We start from the raw sequence: 19,977 nt of genomic DNA, 5'->3' as shown, positions 1-19,977 counted from the left end.
TATATTTCAGCTACAGGGGAGTCAAAGGTTATGGGGAACGGGCGGCAAAGTTGCGTTTTGTCGAGGATCTCATCAGCCACGAACTTTTTAAATGGCGGGCTCGAGGGGCCGAATGGCCCAATCCTGCTCCTATTTTTTCTTTTGGGGAAGGTTAGTTTCTTAATTATGTAATTTTTGAGCAGCTAAACAACGTTGGAAGGAAACTCCCACGGGACGTAGAAAAGTGCAAAATCTTAGCTCTACCGAGAGCTCATGCACCTGAGAGGTTAACCCTGTGTTTCTCTGTCCACAGATCTTCCAGGACCTTCGAAGTGTTTCCAGCATTTAATCAACAATTCCAGATGCAGTATCTGCTGCATATTGCTTTTTATGTTAACGCAGTGTCCCCGCTCGTATTAACAAAAGTCAAAAATAAATTGTAGCTACCAGAAAATAGAATCGATTAAGTCGGCGTGCATTGGTGGTTCAGGGGTAGAATTCTCGCCTGCCACGCGGGAGACCCGGGTTCGATTCCCGGCCAATGCAGGCTAATTTTTTTAACAATTCATTTCATAGCAAACACATCACATGAGCATAAATAATTTATTAGCTGTACCTGTGCAAGTGGATCAAGGGTATGAATGTTCTGCTCCTGTTGCTGTGCAACAGCTTTGAGGGGCTGAATGGCATCCTGTTCCTGTGTAACAGGCTCGATTCTTACTCTGACAGACATTGCATTGCTCACTTCCTCGTTAGTCTCGTTGTGCGTATCCCCGCCTGTCACGCGGGAGACCGGGTTGAAATTCCCCGACGGGAAGGAATTTTAACATCCCCAATTTTAAACGTTTTGGCAGCACCTTAAAGCGCTCCTTGGAAAAGATCAACAGCGAAAGATTGAACCTAAAACAATTTTAAACGGTGAGGAACTGCATAAAAACCTCCTGCATCAATTCCTCGTTAGCATAGTGTTCTCCTTCTGTTTGTCTTTTGTGCGGGGCACTGCGGAACGAGAGAGGACAGGGAAATGCAGATAACAGCGGGAGAAAGCACGTCTGATCTTTCAAGTGGACAGCACTGGCACGATTGGCCGAATGGCCTCACACTGTACTGCACGCCTCCATGAATCATATGGATATCTGAGACATACTCACACAAAGTGAGCACACATCTGTGTTCGTGCGTATGTTTGAGTCTTTGTCTCAAGCAGTGCATTACTGTTTCCTCTGTATTGTCCTTGATATTTTGGTGCTGATTATTCAATATCCCGACGGCTTTTCTCTGACTGTGTATCTCTGAGAGAAGCACAGAAGCAAATAGATTTCAGGTGGACGCCTACACGCACTTGATGCTGTGGTTTCCGGAACATGTCCTTTGTGATCTCGCCTAAAAAATGTCATCTTCTACGAAAAGTTTGCCTGGCGTGAAAGTGACCTGAATTTCAAAGCAGCAAGGAGGAAAGACTGCCTTGTTCTGCTTGCTGGCAGGCCGCTTCTCACAGCTTCCCTGGTGGTCTAGTGGATAGGATTCGGCGCTTTCACCGCCGCGGCTCGGGTTCGATTCCCGGTCAGGGAGCCAGTGCATTTTCTGGCTGTTTGAAATTCCAGCAATCAAAGCACCCGCGCGAAACAATGCTTGTACCTCATCAACCTTTCAATTTTCCACACCGCTGCTGTTGCCTCAACAGTCAGCAGCGCATCATTCGGTACCGAGGTGCAGCATTCGCTTCCTTGCCTCACAGTGTCAGAACAGTCACGGTTATTATCCGTCTTCCATGTATTATTTTGCCGACTGCATCTCCCGAACAAACTTAGCTGATCACAGCACGGCTATCAGTCAACTCATTGCCAGTGTGAAAAATGCCACATTAGCAACGTGTGCAAGACTCGAATGACAGAGTAACTGGGCCGTGATAACTTATCCTGATATTCATGAGGCCTTAACATTCGCTGCATAAGACAATTCTACCTCTGGTTACCATCCCTCCTGCCATTGGAAAGCGTTTGTCTTTATTTCCTCTATCAAAACCCATTGTAATTTTGCAAGCCTCTATTAAATTTCCTCTTAGCCTCCAGAGGAAAGCAATCCCAGCTTCTCCACACTATCCCTCGGGCCACACTGTAAGACGTCAAACGGGTTCTGTATGTCTGATAGACATATATTTCAGCTACAGGGGAGTCAAAGGTTATGGGGAACGGGCGGCAAAGTTGCGTTTTGTCGAGGATCTCATCAGCCACGAACTTTTTAAATGGCGGGCTCGAGGGGCCGAATGGCCCAATCCTGCTCCTATTTTTTCTTTTGGGGAAGGTTAGTTTCTTAATTATGTAATTTTTGAGCAGCTAAACAACGTTGGAAGGAAACTCCCACGGGACGTAGAAAAGTGCAAAATCTTAGCTCTACCGAGAGCTCATGCACCTGAGAGGTTAACCCTGTGTTTCTCTGTCCACAGATCTTCCAGGACCTTCGAAGTGTTTCCAGCATTTAATCAACAATTCCAGATGCAGTATCTGCTGCATATTGCTTTTTATGTTAACGCAGTGTCCCCGCTCGTATTAACAAAAGTCAAAAATAAATTGTAGCTACCAGAAAATAGAATCGATTAAGTCGGCGTGCATTGGTGGTTCAGGGGTAGAATTCTCGCCTGCCACGCGGGAGACCCGGGTTCGATTCCCGGCCAATGCAGGCTAATTTTTTTAACAATTCATTTCATAGCAAACACATCACATGAGCATAAATAATTTATTAGCTGTACCTGTGCAAGTGGATCAAGGGTATGAATGTTCTGCTCCTGTTGCTGTGCAACAGCTTTGAGGGGCTGAATGGCATCCTGTTCCTGTGTAACAGGCTCGATTCTTACTCTGACAGACATTGCATTGCTCACTTCCTCGTTAGTCTCGTTGTGCGTATCCCCGCCTGTCACGCGGGAGACCGGGTTGAAATTCCCCGACGGGAAGGAATTTTAACATCCCCAATTTTAAACGTTTTGGCAGCACCTTAAAGCGCTCCTTGGAAAAGATCAACAGCGAAAGATTGAACCTAAAACAATTTTAAACGGTGAGGAACTGCATAAAAACCTCCTGCATCAATTCCTCGTTAGCATAGTGTTCTCCTTCTGTTTGTCTTTTGTGCGGGGCACTGCGGAACGAGAGAGGACAGGGAAATGCAGATAACAGCGGGAGAAAGCACGTCTGATCTTTCAAGTGGACAGCACTGGCACGATTGGCCGAATGGCCTCACACTGTACTGCACGCCTCCATGAATCATATGGATATCTGAGACATACTCACACAAAGTGAGCACACATCTGTGTTCGTGCATATGTTTGAGTCTTTGTCTCAAGCAGTGCATTACTGTTTCCTCTGTATTGTCCTTGATATTTTGGTGCTGATTATTCAATATCCCGACGGCTTTTCTCTGACTGTGTATCTCTGAGAGAAGCACAGAAGCAAATAGATTTCAGGTGGACGCCTACACGCACTTGATGCTGTGGTTTCCGGAACATGTCCTTTGTGATCTCGCCTAAAAAATGTCATCTTCTACGAAAAGTTTGCCTGGCGTGAAAGTGACCTGAATTTCAAAGCAGCAAGGAGGAAAGACTGCCTTGTTCTGCTTGCTGGCAGGCCGCTTCTCACAGCTTCCCTGGTGGTCTAGTGGATAGGATTCGGCGCTTTCACCGCCGCGGCTCGGGTTCGATTCCCGGTCAGGGAGCCAGTGCATTTTCTGGCTGTTTGAAATTCCAGCAATCAAAGCACCCGCGCGAAACAATGCTTGTACCTCATCAACCTTTCAATTTTCCACACCGCTGCTGTTGCCTCAACAGTCAGCAGCGCATCATTCGGTACCGAGGTGCAGCATTCGCTTCCTTGCCTCACAGTGTCAGAACAGTCACGGTTATTATCCGTCTTCCATGTATTATTTTGCCGACTGCATCTCCCGAACAAACTTAGCTGATCACAGCACGGCTATCAGTCAACTCATTGCCAGTGTGAAAAATGCCACATTAGCAACGTGTGCAAGACTCGAATGACAGAGTAACTGGGCCGTGATAACTTATCCTGATATTCATGAGGCCTTAACATTCGCTGCATAAGACAATTCTACCTCTGGTTACCATCCCTCCTGCCATTGGAAAGCGTTTGTCTTTATTTCCTCTATCAAAACCCATTGTAATTTTGCAAGCCTCTATTAAATTTCCTCTTAGCCTCCAGAGGAAAGCAATCCCAGCTTCTCCACACTATCCCTCGGGCCACACTGTAAGACGTCAAACGGGTTCTGTATGTCTGATAGACATATATTTCAGCTACAGGGGAGTCAAAGGTTATGGGGAACGGGCGGCAAAGTTGCGTTTTGTCGAGGATCTCATCAGCCACGAACTTTTTAAATGGCGGGCTCGAGGGGCCGAATGGCCCAATCCTGCTCCTATTTTTTCTTTTGGGGAAGGTTAGTTTCTTAATTATGTAATTTTTGAGCAGCTAAACAACGTTGGAAGGAAACTCCCACGGGACGTAGAAAAGTGCAAAATCTTAGCTCTACCGAGAGCTCATGCACCTGAGAGGTTAACCCTGTGTTTCTCTGTCCACAGATCTTCCAGGACCTTCGAAGTGTTTCCAGCATTTAATCAACAATTCCAGATGCAGTATCTGCTGCATATTGCTTTTTATGTTAACGCAGTGTCCCCGCTCGTATTAACAAAAGTCAAAAATAAATTGTAGCTACCAGAAAATAGAATCGATTAAGTCGGCGTGCATTGGTGGTTCAGGGGTAGAATTCTCGCCTGCCACGCGGGAGACCCGGGTTCGATTCCCGGCCAATGCAGGCTAATTTTTTTAACAATTCATTTCATAGCAAACACATCACATGAGCATAAATAATTTATTAGCTGTACCTGTGCAAGTGGATCAAGGGTATGAATGTTCTGCTCCTGTTGCTGTGCAACAGCTTTGAGGGGCTGAATGGCATCCTGTTCCTGTGTAACAGGCTCGATTCTTACTCTGACAGACATTGCATTGCTCACTTCCTCGTTAGTCTCGTTGTGCGTATCCCCGCCTGTCACGCGGGAGACCGGGTTGAAATTCCCCGACGGGAAGGAATTTTAACATCCCCAATTTTAAACGTTTTGGCAGCACCTTAAAGCGCTCCTTGGAAAAGATCAACAGCGAAAGATTGAACCTAAAACAATTTTAAACGGTGAGGAACTGCATAAAAACCTCCTGCATCAATTCCTCGTTAGCATAGTGTTCTCCTTCTGTTTGTCTTTTGTGCGGGGCACTGCGGAACGAGAGAGGACAGGGAAATGCAGATAACAGCGGGAGAAAGCACGTCTGATCTTTCAAGTGGACAGCACTGGCACGATTGGCCGAATGGCCTCACACTGTACTGCACGCCTCCATGAATCATATGGATATCTGAGACATACTCACACAAAGTGAGCACACATCTGTGTTCGTGCATATGTTTGAGTCTTTGTCTCAAGCAGTGCATTACTGTTTCCTCTGTATTGTCCTTGATATTTTGGTGCTGATTATTCAATATCCCGACGGCTTTTCTCTGACTGTGTATCTCTGAGAGAAGCACAGAAGCAAATAGATTTCAGGTGGACGCCTACACGCACTTGATGCTGTGGTTTCCGGAACATGTCCTTTGTGATCTCGCCTAAAAAATGTCATCTTCTACGAAAAGTTTGCCTGGCGTGAAAGTGACCTGAATTTCAAAGCAGCAAGGAGGAAAGACTGCCTTGTTCTGCTTGCTGGCAGGCCGCTTCTCACAGCTTCCCTGGTGGTCTAGTGGATAGGATTCGGCGCTTTCACCGCCGCGGCTCGGGTTCGATTCCCGGTCAGGGAGCCAGTGCATTTTCTGGCTGTTTGAAATTCCAGCAATCAAAGCACCCGCGCGAAACAATGCTTGTACCTCATCAACCTTTCAATTTTCCACACCGCTGCTGTTGCCTCAACAGTCAGCAGCGCATCATTCGGTACCGAGGTGCAGCATTCGCTTCCTTGCCTCACAGTGTCAGAACAGTCACGGTTATTATCCGTCTTCCATGTATTATTTTGCCGACTGCATCTCCCGAACAAACTTAGCTGATCACAGCACGGCTATCAGTCAACTCATTGCCAGTGTGAAAAATGCCACATTAGCAACGTGTGCAAGACTCGAATGACAGAGTAACTGGGCCGTGATAACTTATCCTGATATTCATGAGGCCTTAACATTCGCTGCATAAGACAATTCTACCTCTGGTTACCATCCCTCCTGCCATTGGAAAGCGTTTGTCTTTATTTCCTCTATCAAAACCCATTGTAATTTTGCAAGCCTCTATTAAATTTCCTCTTAGCCTCCAGAGGAAAGCAATCCCAGCTTCTCCACACTATCCCTCGGGCCACACTGTAAGACGTCAAACGGGTTCTGTATGTCTGATAGACATATATTTCAGCTACAGGGGAGTCAAAGGTTATGGGGAACGGGCGGCAAAGTTGCGTTTTGTCGAGGATCTCATCAGCCACGAACTTTTTAAATGGCGGGCTCGAGGGGCCGAATGGCCCAATCCTGCTCCTATTTTTTCTTTTGGGGAAGGTTAGTTTCTTAATTATGTAATTTTTGAGCAGCTAAACAACGTTGGAAGGAAACTCCCACGGGACGTAGAAAAGTGCAAAATCTTAGCTCTACCGAGAGCTCATGCACCTGAGAGGTTAACCCTGTGTTTCTCTGTCCACAGATCTTCCAGGACCTTCGAAGTGTTTCCAGCATTTAATCAACAATTCCAGATGCAGTATCTGCTGCATATTGCTTTTTATGTTAACGCAGTGTCCCCGCTCGTATTAACAAAAGTCAAAAATAAATTGTAGCTACCAGAAAATAGAATCGATTAAGTCGGCGTGCATTGGTGGTTCAGGGGTAGAATTCTCGCCTGCCACGCGGGAGACCCGGGTTCGATTCCCGGCCAATGCAGGCTAATTTTTTTAACAATTCATTTCATAGCAAACACATCACATGAGCATAAATAATTTATTAGCTGTACCTGTGCAAGTGGATCAAGGGTATGAATGTTCTGCTCCTGTTGCTGTGCAACAGCTTTGAGGGGCTGAATGGCATCCTGTTCCTGTGTAACAGGCTCGATTCTTACTCTGACAGACATTGCATTGCTCACTTCCTCGTTAGTCTCGTTGTGAGTATCCCCGCCTGTCACGCGGGAGACCGGGTTGAAATTCCCCGACGGGAAGGAATTTTAACATCCCCAATTTTAAACGTTTTGGCAGCACCTTAAAGCGCTCCTTGGAAAAGATCAACAGCGAAAGATTGAACCTAAAACAATTTTAAACGGTGAGGAACTGCATAAAAACCTCCTGCATCAATTCCTCGTTAGCATAGTGTTCTCCTTCTGTTTGTCTTTTGTGCGGGGCACTGCGGAACGAGAGAGGACAGGGAAATGCAGATAACAGCGGGAGAAAGCACGTCTGATCTTTCAAGTGGACAGCACTGGCACGATTGGCCGAATGGCCTCACACTGTACTGCACGCCTCCATGAATCATATGGATATCTGAGACATACTCACTCAAAGTGAGCACACATCTGTGTTCGTGCATATGTTTGAGTCTTTGTCTCAAGCAGTGCATTACTGTTTCCTTTGTATTGTCCTTGATATTTTGGTGCTGATTATTCAATATCCCGACGGCTTTTCTCTGACTGTGTATCTCTGAGAGAAGCACAGAAGCAAATAGATTTCAGGTGGACGCCTACACGCACTTGATGCTGTGGTTTCCGGAACATGTCCTTTGTGATCTCGCCTAAAAAATGTCGTCTTGTACGAAAAGTTTCCCTGGCGTGAAAGTGACCTGAATTTCAAAGCAGCAAGGAGGAAAGACTGCCTTGTTCTGCTTGCTGGCAGGCCGCTTCTCACAGCTTCCCTGGTGGTCTAGTGGATAGGATTCGGCGCTTTCACCGCCGCGGCCCGGGTTCGATTCCCGGTCAGGAAACCAGTGCGTTTTCTGGCTGTTTGAAATGCCAGCAATCAAAGCACCCGCGCGGAACAATGCTTGCACCTCATCAACCTTTCAATTTTCCACACCGCTGCTGTTGCCTCAACAGTCAGCAGCGCATCATTCGGTACCGAGGTGCAGCATTCGCTTCCTTGCCTCACAGTGTCAGAACAGTCACGGTTATTATCCGTCTTCCATTTATTATTTTGCCGACTGCATCTCCCGAACAAACTTAGCTGATCACAGCACGGCTATCAGTCAACTCATTGCCAGTGTGAAAAATGCCACATTAGCAACGAGTGCAAGACTCGAATGACAGAGTAACTGGGCCGTGATAACTTATCCTGATATTCATGAGGCCTTAACATTCGCTGCATAAGACAATTCTACCTCTGGTTACCATCCCTCCTGCCATTGGAAAGCGTTTGTCTTTATTTCCTCTATCAAAACCCATTGTAATTTTGCAAGCCTCTATTAAATTTCCTCTTAGCCTCCAGAGGAAAGCAATCCCAGCTTCTCCACACTATCCCTCGGGCCACACTGTAAGACGTCAAACGGGTTCTGTATGTCTGATAGACATATATTTCAGCTACAGGGGAGTCAAAGGTTATGGGGAACGGGCGGCAAAGTTGCGTTGTGTCGAAGATCTCATCAGCCACGAACTTTTTAAATGGCGGGCTCGAGGGGCCGAATGGCCCAATCCTGCTCCTATTTTTTCTTTTGGGGAAGGTTAGTTTCTTAATTATGTAATTTTTGAGCAGCTAAACAACGTTGGAAGGAAACTCCCACGGGACGTAGAAAAGTGCAAAATCTTAGCTCTACCGAGAGCTCATGCACCTGAGAGGTTAACCCTGTGTTTCTCTGTCCACAGATCTTCCAGGACCTTCGAGGTGTTTCCAGCATTTAATCAACAATTCCAGATGCAGTATCTGCTGCATATTGCTTTTTATGTTAACGCAGTGTCCCCGCTTGTATTAACAAAAGTCAAAAATAAATTGTAGCTACCAGAAAATAGAATCGATTAAGTCGGCGTGCATTGGTGGTTCAGGGGTAGAATTCTCGCCTGCCACGCGGGAGACCCGGGTTCGATTCCCGGCCAATGCAGGCTAATTGTTTTAACAATTCATTTCATAGCAAACACATCACATGAGCATAAATAATTTATTAGCTGTACCTGTGCAAGTGGATCAAGGGTATGAATGTTCTGCTCCTGTTGCTGTGCAACAGCTTTGAGGGGCTGAATGGCATCCTGTTCCTGTGTAACAGGCTCGATTCTTACTCTGACAGACATTGCATTGCTCACTTCCTCGTTAGTCTCGTTGTGAGTATCCCCGCCTGTCACGCGGGAGACCGGGGTGAAATTCCCCGACGGGAAGGAATTTTAGCATCCCCAATTTTAAACGTTTTGGCAGCACCTTAAAGCGCTCCTTGGAAAAGATCAACAGCGAAAGATTGAACCTAAAACTATTTTAAACGGTGAGGAACTGCATAAAAACCTCCTGCATCAATTCCTCGTTATCATAGTGTTCTCCTTCTGTTTGTCTTTTGTGCGGGGCACTGCGGAACGAGAGAGGACAGGGAAATGCAGATAACAGCGGGAGAAAGCACGTCTGATCTTTCAAGTGGACAGCACTGGCACGATTGGCCGAATGGCCTCACACTGTACTGCACGCCTCCATGAATCATATGGATATCTGAGACATACTCACACAAAGTGAGCACACATCTGTGTTCGTGCATATGTTTGAGTCTTTGTCTCAAGCAGTGCATTACTGTTTCCTGTGTATTGTCCTTGATATTTTGGTGCTGATTATTCAATATCCCGACGGCTTTTCTCTGACTGTGTATCTCTGAGAGAAGCACAGAAGCAAATAGATTTCAGGTGGACGCCTACACGCACTTGATGCTGTGGTTTCCTGAACATGTCCTTTGTGATCTCGCCTAAAAAATGTCATCTTGTACGAAAAGTTTGCCTGGCGTGAAAGTGACCTGAATTTCAAAGCAGCAAGGAGGAAAGACTGCCTTGTTCTGCTTGCTGGCAGGCAGCTTCTCACAGCTTCCCTGGTGGTCTAGTGGATAGGATTCGGCGCTTTCACCGCCGCGGCCCGGGTTCGATTCCCGGTCAGGGAACCATGTGCGTTTTCTGGTTGTTTGACATGCCAGCAATCAAAGCACCCGCGCGAAACAATGCTTGCACCTCATCAACCTTTCAATTTTCCACACCGCTGCTGTTGCCTCAACAGTCAGCAGCGCATCATTCGGTACCGAGGTGCAGCATTCGCTTCCTTGCCTCGCAGTGTCAGAACAGTCACGGTTATTATCCGTCTTCCATGTATTATTTTGCCGACTGCATCTCCCGAACAAACTTAGCTGATCACAGCACGGCTATCAGTCAACTCATTGCCAGTGTGAAAAATGCCACATTAGCAACGTGTGCAAGACTCGAATGACAGAGTAACTGGGCCGTGATAACTTATCCTGATATTCATGAGGCCTTAACATTCGCTGCATAAGACAATTCGACCTCTGGTTACCATCCCTCCTGCCATTGGAAAGCGTTTGTCTTTATTTCCTCTATCAAAACCCATTGTAATTTTGCAAGCCTCTATTAAATTTCCTCTTAGCCTCCAGAGGAAAGCAATCCCAGCTTCTCCACACTATCCCTCGGGCCACACTGTAAGACGTCAAACGGGTTCTGTATGTCTGATAGACATATATTTCAGCTACAGGGGAGTCAAAGGTTATGGGGAACGGGCGGCAAAGTTGCGTTGTGTCGAAGATCTCATCAGCCACGAACTTTTTAAATGGCGGGCTCGAGGGGCCGAATGGCCCAATCCTGCTCCTATTTTTTCTTTTGGGGAAGGTTAGTTTCTTAATTATGTAATTTTTGAGCAGCTAAACAACGGTGGAAGGAAACTCCCACGGGATGTAGAAAAGTGCAAAATCTTAGCTCTACCGAGAGCTCATGCACCTGAGAGGTTAACCCTGTGTTTCTCTGTCCACAGATCTTCCAGGACCTTCGAGGTGTTTCCAGCATTTAATCAACAATTCCAGATGCAGTATCTGCTGCATATTGCTTTTTATGTTAACGCAGTGTCCCCGCTCGTATTAACAAAAGTCAAAAATAAATTGTAGCTACCAGAAAATAGAATCGATTAAGTCGGCGCGCATTGGTGGTTCAGGGGTAGAATTCTCGCCTGCCACGCGGGAGACCCGGGTTCGATTCCCGGCCAATGCAGGCTAATTTTTTTAACAATTCATTTCATAGCAAACACATCACATGAGCATAAATAATTTATTAGCTGTACCTGTGCAAGTGGATCAAGGGTATGAATGTTCTGCTCCTGTTGCTGTGCAACAGCTTTGAGGGGCTGAATGGCATCCTGTTCCTGTGTAACAGGCTCGATTCTTACTCTGACAGACATTGCATTGCTCACTTCCTCGTTAGTCTCGTTGTGCGTATCCCCGCCTGTCACGCGGGAGACCGGGTTGAAATTCCCCGACGGGAAGGAATTTTAACATCCCCAATTTTAAACGTTTTGGCAGCACCTTAAAGCGCTCCTTGGAAAAGATCAACAGCGAAAGATTGAACCTAAAACAATTTTAAACGGTGAGGAACTGCATAAAAACCTCCTGCATCAATTCCTCGTTAGCATAGTGTTCTCCTTCTGTTTGTCTTTTGTGCGGGGCACTGCGGAACGAGAGAGGACAGGGAAATGCAGATAACAGCGGGAGAAAGCACGTCTGATCTTTCAAGTGGACAGCACTGGCACGATTGGCCGAATGGCCTCACACTGTACTGCACGCCTCCATGAATCATATGGATATCTGAGACATACTCACACAAAGTGAGCACACATCTGTGTTCGTGCATATGTTTGAGTCTTTGTCTCAAGCAGTGCATTACTGTTTCCTCTGTATTGTCCTTGATATTTTGGTGCTGATTATTCAATATCCCGACGGCTTTTCTCTGACTGTGTATCTCTGAGAGAAGCACAGAAGCAAATAGATTTCAGGTGGACGCCTACACGCACTTGATGCTGTGGTTTCCGGAACATGTCCTTTGTGATCTCGCCTAAAAAATGTCATCTTCTACGAAAAGTTTGCCTGGCGTGAAAGTGACCTGAATTTCAAAGCAGCAAGGAGGAAAGACTGCCTTGTTCTGCTTGCTGGCAGGCCGCTTCTCACAGCTTCCCTGGTGGTCTAGTGGATAGGATTCGGCGCTTTCACCGCCGCGGCTCGGGTTCGATTCCCGGTCAGGGAGCCAGTGCATTTTCTGGCTGTTTGAAATTCCAGCAATCAAAGCACCCGCGCGAAACAATGCTTGTACCTCATCAACCTTTCAATTTTCCACACCGCTGCTGTTGCCTCAACAGTCAGCAGCGCATCATTCGGTACCGAGGTGCAGCATTCGCTTCCTTGCCTCACAGTGTCAGAACAGTCACGGTTATTATCCGTCTTCCATGTATTATTTTGCCGACTGCATCTCCCGAACAAACTTAGCTGATCACAGCACGGCTATCAGTCAACTCATTGCCAGTGTGAAAAATGCCACATTAGCAACGTGTGCAAGACTCGAATGACAGAGTAACTGGGCCGTGATAACTTATCCTGATATTCATGAGGCCTTAACATTCGCTGCATAAGACAATTCTACCTCTGGTTACCATCCCTCCTGCCATTGGAAAGCGTTTGTCTTTATTTCCTCTATCAAAACCCATTGTAATTTTGCAAGCCTCTATTAAATTTCCTCTTAGCCTCCAGAGGAAAGCAATCCCAGCTTCTCCACACTATCCCTCGGGCCACACTGTAAGACGTCAAACGGGTTCTGTATGTCTGATAGACATATATTTCAGCTACAGGGGAGTCAAAGGTTATGGGGAACGGGCGGCAAAGTTGCGTTTTGTCGAGGATCTCATCAGCCACGAACTTTTTAAATGGCGGGCTCGAGGGGCCGAATGGCCCAATCCTGCTCCTATTTTTTCTTTTGGGGAAGGTTAGTTTCTTAATTATGTAATTTTTGAGCAGCTAAACAACGTTGGAAGGAAACTCCCACGGGACGTAGAAAAGTGCAAAATCTTAGCTCTACCGAGAGCTCATGCACCTGAGAGGTTAACCCTGTGTTTCTCTGTCCACAGATCTTCCAGGACCTTCGAAGTGTTTCCAGCATTTAATCAACAATTCCAGATGCAGTATCTGCTGCATATTGCTTTTTATGTTAACGCAGTGTCCCCGCTCGTATTAACAAAAGTCAAAAATAAATTGTAGCTACCAGAAAATAGAATCGATTAAGTCGGCGTGCATTGGTGGTTCAGGGGTAGAATTCTCGCCTGCCACGCGGGAGACCCGGGTTCGATTCCCGGCCAATGCAGGCTAATTTTTTTAACAATTCATTTCATAGCAAACACATCACATGAGCATAAATAATTTATTAGCTGTACCTGTGCAAGTGGATCAAGGGTATGAATGTTCTGCTCCTGTTGCTGTGCAACAGCTTTGAGGGGCTGAATGGCATCCTGTTCCTGTGTAACAGGCTCGATTCTTACTCTGACAGACATTGCATTGCTCACTTCCTCGTTAGTCTCGTTGTGAGTATCCCCGCCTGTCACGCGGGAGACCGGGTTGAAATTCCCCGACGGGAAGGAATTTTAACATCCCCAATTTTAAACGTTTTGGCAGCACCTTAAAGCGCTCCTTGGAAAAGATCAACAGCGAAAGATTGAACCTAAAACAATTTTAAACGGTGAGGAACTGCATAAAAACCTCCTGCATCAATTCCTCGTTAGCATAGTGTTCTCCTTCTGTTTGTCTTTTGTGCGGGGCACTGCGGAACGAGAGAGGACAGGGAAATGCAGATAACAGCGGGAGAAAGCACGTCTGATCTTTCAAGTGGACAGCACTGGCACGATTGGCCGAATGGCCTCACACTGTACTGCACGCCTCCATGAATCATATGGATATCTGAGACATACTCACACAAAGTGAGCACACATCTGTGTTCGTGCATATGTTTGAGTCTTTGTCTCAAGCAGTGCATTACTGTTTCCTTTGTATTGTCCTTGATATTTTGGTGCTGATTATTCAATATCCCGACGGCTTTTCTCTGACTGTGTATCTCTGAGAGAAGCACAGAAGCAAATAGATTTCAGGTGGACGCCTACACGCACTTGATGCTGTGGTTTCCGGAACATGTCCTTTGTGATCTCGCCTAAAAAATGTCGTCTTGTACGAAAAGTTTGCCTGGCGTGAAAGTGACCTGAATTTCAAAGCAGCAAGGAGGAAAGACTGCCTTGTTCTGCTTGCTGGCAGGCCGCTTCTCACAGCTTCCCTGGTGGTCTAGTGGATAGGATTCGGCGCTTTCACCGCCGCGGCCCGGGTTCGATTTCCGGTCAGGGAACCAGTGCGTTTTCTGGCTGTTTGAAATGCCAGCAATCAAAGCACCCGCGCGAAACAATGCTTGCACCTCATCAACCTTTCAATTTTCCACACCGCTGCGGTTGCCTCAACAGTCAGCAGCGCATCATTCGGTTCCGAGGTGCAGCATTCGCTTCCTTGCATAACAGTGTCAGAACAGTCACGGTTATTATCCGTCTTCCATGTATTATTTTGCCGACTGCATCTCCCTAACAAACTTAGCTGATCACAGCACGGCTATCAGTCAACTCATTGCCAGTGTGAAAAATGCCACATTAGCAACGTGTGCAAGACTCGAATGACAGAGTAACTGGGCCGTGATAACTTATCCTGATATTCATGAGGCCTTAACATTCGCTGCATAAGACAATTCTACCTCTGGTTACCATCCCTCCTGCCATTGGAAAGCGTTTGTCTTTATTTCCTCTATCAAAACCCATTGTAATTTTGCAAGCCTCTATCAAATTTCCTCTTAGCCTCCAGAGGAAAGCAATCCCAGCTTCTCCACACTATCCCTCGGGCCACACTGTTAGACGTCAAACGGGTTCTGTATGTCTGATAGACATATATTTCAGCTACAGGGGAGTCAAAGGTTATGGGGAACGGGCGGCAAAGTTGCGTTGTGTCGAAGATCTCATCAGCCACGAACTTTTTAAATGGCGGGCTCGAGGGGCCGAATGGCCCAATCCTGCTCATATTTTTTCTTTTGGGGAAGGTTAGTTTCTTAATTATGTAATTTTTGAGCAGCTAAACAACGTTGGAAGGAAACTCCCACGGGACGTAGAAAAGTGCAAAATCTTAGCTCTACCGAGAGCTCATGCACCTGAGAGGTTAACCTTGTGTTTCTCTGTCCACAGATCTTCCACGACCTTCGAAGTGTTTCCAGCATTTAATCAACAATTCCAGATGCAGTATCTGCTGCATATTGCTTTTTATGTTAACGCAGTGTCCCCGCTTGTATTAACAAAAGTCAAAAATAAATTGTAGCTACCAGAAAATAGAATCGATTAAGTCGGCGTGCATTGGTGGTTCAGGGGTAGAATTCTCGCCTGCCACGCGGGAGACCCGGGTTCGATTCCTGGCCAATGCAGGCTAATTTTTTTAACAATTCATTTCATAGCAAACACATCACATGAGCATAAATAATTTATTAGCTGTACCTGTGCAAGTGGATCAAGGGTATGAATGTTCTGCTCCTGTTCCTGTGCAACAGCTTTGAGGGGCTGAATGGCATCCTGTTCCTGTGTAACAGGCTCGATTCTTACTCTGACAGACATTGCATTGCTCACTTCCTCGTTAGTCTAGTTGTGAGTATCCCCGCCAGTCACGCGGGAGACCGGGGTGAAATTCCCCGACGGGAAGGAATTTTAACATCCCCAATTTTAAACGTTTTGGCAGCACCTTAAAGCGCTCCTTGGAAAAGATCAACAGCGAAAGATTGAACCTAAAATAATTTTAAACGGTGATTACTGTATAAAAACATCCTGCATCAATTCCTCGTTAGCATAGTGTTCTCCTTCTGTTTGTCTTTTGTGCGGGGCACTGCGGAACGAGAGAGGACAGGGAAATGCAGATAACAGCGGGAGAAAGCACGTCTGATCTTTCAAGTGGACAGCACTGGCACGATTGGCCGAATGGCCTCACACTGTACTGCACGCCTCCGTGAATCATATGGATATCTGAGACATACTCACACAAAGTGAGCACACATCTGTGTTCGTGCATGTGTTTGAGTCTTTGTCTCAAGCAGTGCATTACTGTTTCCTCTGTATTGTCCTTGATATTTTGGTGCTGATTATTCAATATCCCGACGGCTTTTCTCTGACTGTGTATCTCTGAGAAAAGCGCAGAAGCAAATTGATTTCAGGTGGACGCCTACACGCACTTGATGCTGTGGTTTCCTGAAAAATGTCATCTTGTACGAAAAGTTTGCCTGGCGTGAAAATGACCTGAATTTCAAAGCAGCAAGGAGGAAAGACTGCCTTGTTCTGCTTGCTGGCAGGACGCTTCTCGCAGCTTCCGTGGTGGTCTAGTGGATAGGATTCGGCGCTTTCACCGCCGCGGCCCGGGTTCGATTCCCGGTCAGGGAACCAGTGCGTTTTCTGGCTGTTTGAAATGCCAGCAATCAAAGCACCCCCGCGAAACAATACTTGCACCTCACCAACTTTTCAATTTTCCACACCGCTGCTGTTGCCTCAGCAGTCAGCAGCGCATCATTCGGTACCGAGGTGCAGCATTCGCTTCCTTGCCTTCAAAAAAATGCCTGCTGTTCTAAAGTCAGCAGGAAATGACGTTGGGAACAAGACACTTTAAATGCCCACATTTATGTGTACCTCACAGTGTCAGAACAGTCACGGTTATTATCCGTCTTCCATGTATTATTTTGCCGACTGCATCTCCCCAACAAACTTAGCTGATCACAGCACGGCTATCAGTCAACTCATTGCCAGTGTGAAAAATGCCACATTAGCAACGTGTGCAAGACTCGAATGACAGAGTAACTGGGCCGTGATAACTTATCCTGATATTCCTGAGGCCTTAACATTCGCTGCATAAGACAATTCTATCTCTGGTTACCTCCCTCCTGCCATTGGAAAGCGTTTGTCTTTATTTCCTCTATCAAACCCATTGTAATTTTGCAAGCCTCTATTAAATTTCCTCTTAGCCTCCAGAGGAAAGCAACCCCAGCTTCTCCACACTATCCCTCGGGCCACACTGTAAGACGTCAAACGGGTTCTGTATGTCTGATGGACATATATTTCAGCTACAGGGGAGTCAAAGGTTATGGGGAACGGGCGGCAAAGTTGCGTTGTGTCGAAGATCTCATCAGCCACGAACTTATTAAATGGCGGGCTCGTGGGGCCGAATGGCCCAATCCTGCTCCTATTTATTCTTTTGGGGAAGGTTAGTTTCTTAATTATGTAATTTTTGAGCAGCTAAACAACGTTGGAAGGAAACTCCCACGGGACGTCGAAAAGTGCAAAATCTTAGCTCTGCCGAGAGCTCATGCACCTGAGAGGTTAACCCTGTGTTTCTCTGTCCACAGATCTTCCAGGACCTTGGAAGTGTTTCCAGCATTTAATCAACAATTCCAGATGCAGTATCTGCTGCATATTGCTTTTTATGTTAACGCAGTGTCCCCGCTTGTATTAACAAAAGTCAAAAATAAATTGTAGCTACCAGAAAATAAAACCTATTAAGTCGGCGTGCATTGGTGGTTCAGGGGTAGAATTCTCGCCTGCCACGCGGGAGACCCGGGTTCGATTCCCGGCCAATGCAGGCTAATTTTTTTTAACAATTCATTTCATAGCAAACACATCACATGAGCATAAATAATTTATTAGCTGTACCTGTGCAACTATATCAAGGGTATGAATGTTCTGCTCCTGTTCCTGTGCAACAGCTTTGAGGGGCTGAATGGCATCCTGTTCCTGTGTAACAGGCTCGATTCTTACTCTGACAGACATTACATTGCTCACTTCCTCGTTAGTCTCGTTGTGAGTATCCCCGCCTGTCACGCGGGAGACCGGGGTGAAATTCCCCGACGGGAAGGAATTTTAACATCCCCAATTTTAAACGTTTTGGAGCACCTTAAAGCGCTCCTTGGAAAAGATCAACAGCGAAAGATTGATACTAAAATAATTTTAAACGGTGATTACTGTATAAAAACCTCCTGCATCAATTCCTCGTTAGCATAGTGTTCTCCTTCTGTTTGTCTTTTGTGCGGGGCACTGCGGAACGAGAGAGGACAGGGAAATGCAGATAACAGCGGGAGAAAGCACGTCTGATCTTTCAAGTGGACAGCACTGGCACGATTGGCCGAATGGCCTCACACTGTACTGCACGCCTCCGTGAATCATATGGATATCTGAGACATACTCACACAAAGTGAGCACACATCTGTGTTCGTGCATGTGTTTGAGTCTTTGTCTCAAGCAGTGCATTACTGTTTCCTCTGTATTGTCCTTGATATTTTGGTGCTGATTATTCAATATCCCGACGGCTTTTCTCTGACTGTGTATCTCTGAGAAAAGCGCAGAAGCAAATTGATTTCAGGTGGACGCCTACACGCACTTGATGCTGTGGTTTCCTGAAAAATGTCATCTTGTACGAAAAGTTTGCCTGGCGTGAAAATGACCTGAATTTCAAAGCAGCAAGGAGGAAAGACTGCCTTGTTCTGCTTGCTGGCAGGACGCTTCTCGCAGCTTCCGTGGTGGTCTAGTGGATAGGATTCGGCGCTTTCACCGCCGCGGCCCGGGTTCGATTCCCGGTCAGGGAACCAGTGCGTTTTCTGGCTGTTTGAAATGCCAGCAATCAAAGCACCCGCGCGAAACAATGCTTGTACCTCATCAACCTTTCAATTTTCCACACCGCTGCTGTTGCCTCAGCAGTCAGCAGCGCATCATTCGGTACCGAGGTGCAGCATTCGCTTCCTTGCCTTCAAAAAAATGCCTGCTGTTCTAAAGTCAGCAGGAAATGACGTTGGGAACAAGACACTTTAAATGCCCACATTTATGTGTACCTCACAGTGTCAGAACAGTCACGGTTATTATCCGTCTTCCATGTATTATTTTGCCGACTGCATCTCCCCAACAAACTTAGCTGATCACAGCACGGCTATCAGTCAACTCATTGCCAGTGTGAAAAATGCCACATTAGCAACGTGTGCAAGACTCGAATGACAGAGTAACTGGGCCGTGATAACTTATCCTGATATTCCTGAGGCCTTAACATTCGCTGCATAAGACAATTCTATCTCTGGTTACCATCCCTCCTGCCATTGGAAAGCGTTTGTCTTTATTTCCTCTATCAAACCCATTGTAATTTTGCAAGCCTCTATTAAATTTCCTCTTAGCCTCCAGAGGAAAGCAACCCCAGCTTCTCCACACTATCCCTCGGGCCACACTGTAAGACGTCAAACGGGTTCTGTATGTCTGATAGACATATATTTCAGCTACAGGGGAGTCAAAGGTTATGGGGAACGGGCGGCAAAGTTGCGTTGTGTCGAAGATCTCATCAGCCACGAACTTATTAAATGGCGGGCTCGAGGGGCCGAATGGCCCAATCCTGCTCCTATTTATTCTTTTGGGGAAGGTTAGTTTCTTAATTATGTAATTTTTGAGCAGCTAAACAACGTTGGAAGGAAACTCCCACGGGACGTCGAAAAGTGCAAAATCTTAGCTCTGCCGAGAGCTCATGCACCTGAGAGGTTAACCCTGTGTTTCTCTGTCCACAGATCTTCCAGGACCTTCGAAGTGTTTCCAGCATTTAATCAACAATTCCAGATGCAGTATCTGCTGCATATTGCTCTTTATGTTAACGCAGTGTCCCCGCTTGTATTAACAAAAGTCAAAAATAAATTGTAGCTACCAGAAAATAGAACCTATTAAGTCGGCGTGCATTGGTGGTTCAGGGGTAGAATTCTCGCCTGCCACGCGGGAGACCCGGGTTCGATTCCCGGCCAATGCAGGCTAATTTTTTTTAACAATTCATTTCATAGCAAACACATCACATGAGCATAAATAATTTATTAGCTGTACCTGTGCAACTGTATCAAGGGTATGAATGTTCTGCTCCTGTTCCTGTGCAACAGCTTTGAGGGGCTGAATG

The 19,977-nt window shown here is 46.3% G+C and overlaps 10 non-coding genes across 10 annotated transcripts; all 10 read left to right on the top strand.

Annotated features, from left to right (window-relative positions):
• The first annotated feature begins 454 nt into the window (after positions 1-454).
• Positions 455-525, top strand: trnag-gcc (transfer RNA glycine (anticodon GCC)). The gene has a single exon. It is a non-coding gene; the product is annotated as a tRNA-Gly (tRNA).
• Positions 526-2,587: 2,062 nt separating this feature from the next.
• trnag-gcc (transfer RNA glycine (anticodon GCC)) lies at positions 2,588-2,658 on the top strand. The gene has a single exon. It is a non-coding gene; the product is annotated as a tRNA-Gly (tRNA).
• A 2,062-nt stretch (positions 2,659-4,720) lies between these two features.
• Positions 4,721-4,791, top strand: trnag-gcc (transfer RNA glycine (anticodon GCC)). The gene has a single exon. It is a non-coding gene; the product is annotated as a tRNA-Gly (tRNA).
• Positions 4,792-6,853: 2,062 nt separating this feature from the next.
• On the top strand, positions 6,854-6,924 carry trnag-gcc (transfer RNA glycine (anticodon GCC)). Its single transcript has one exon. It is a non-coding gene; the product is annotated as a tRNA-Gly (tRNA).
• Positions 6,925-8,986: 2,062 nt separating this feature from the next.
• Positions 8,987-9,057, top strand: trnag-gcc (transfer RNA glycine (anticodon GCC)). The gene has a single exon. It is a non-coding gene; the product is annotated as a tRNA-Gly (tRNA).
• Positions 9,058-10,011: 954 nt separating this feature from the next.
• Positions 10,012-10,083, top strand: trnae-uuc (transfer RNA glutamic acid (anticodon UUC)). Its single transcript has one exon. It is a non-coding gene; the product is annotated as a tRNA-Glu (tRNA).
• A 1,037-nt stretch (positions 10,084-11,120) lies between these two features.
• On the top strand, positions 11,121-11,191 carry trnag-gcc (transfer RNA glycine (anticodon GCC)). Its single transcript has one exon. It is a non-coding gene; the product is annotated as a tRNA-Gly (tRNA).
• Positions 11,192-13,253: 2,062 nt separating this feature from the next.
• On the top strand, positions 13,254-13,324 carry trnag-gcc (transfer RNA glycine (anticodon GCC)). Its single transcript has one exon. It is a non-coding gene; the product is annotated as a tRNA-Gly (tRNA).
• Positions 13,325-17,575: 4,251 nt separating this feature from the next.
• trnag-gcc (transfer RNA glycine (anticodon GCC)) lies at positions 17,576-17,646 on the top strand. The gene has a single exon. It is a non-coding gene; the product is annotated as a tRNA-Gly (tRNA).
• Positions 17,647-19,765: 2,119 nt separating this feature from the next.
• On the top strand, positions 19,766-19,836 carry trnag-gcc (transfer RNA glycine (anticodon GCC)). The gene has a single exon. It is a non-coding gene; the product is annotated as a tRNA-Gly (tRNA).
• The last annotated feature ends 141 nt before the right edge of the window (positions 19,837-19,977 follow it).

This window comes from Somniosus microcephalus, unplaced genomic scaffold, assembly GCF_052327205.1.
Source record: "Somniosus microcephalus isolate GS21.2 unplaced genomic scaffold, FLI_Smic_1.0 unresolved_chr8, whole genome shotgun sequence".
Taxonomy (NCBI): Eukaryota; Metazoa; Chordata; class Chondrichthyes; order Squaliformes; family Somniosidae; genus Somniosus; species Somniosus microcephalus.
The sequence above is the reverse complement of the archived record's forward strand: the minus strand, read 5'-3'. Positions and strand labels throughout refer to the sequence as shown.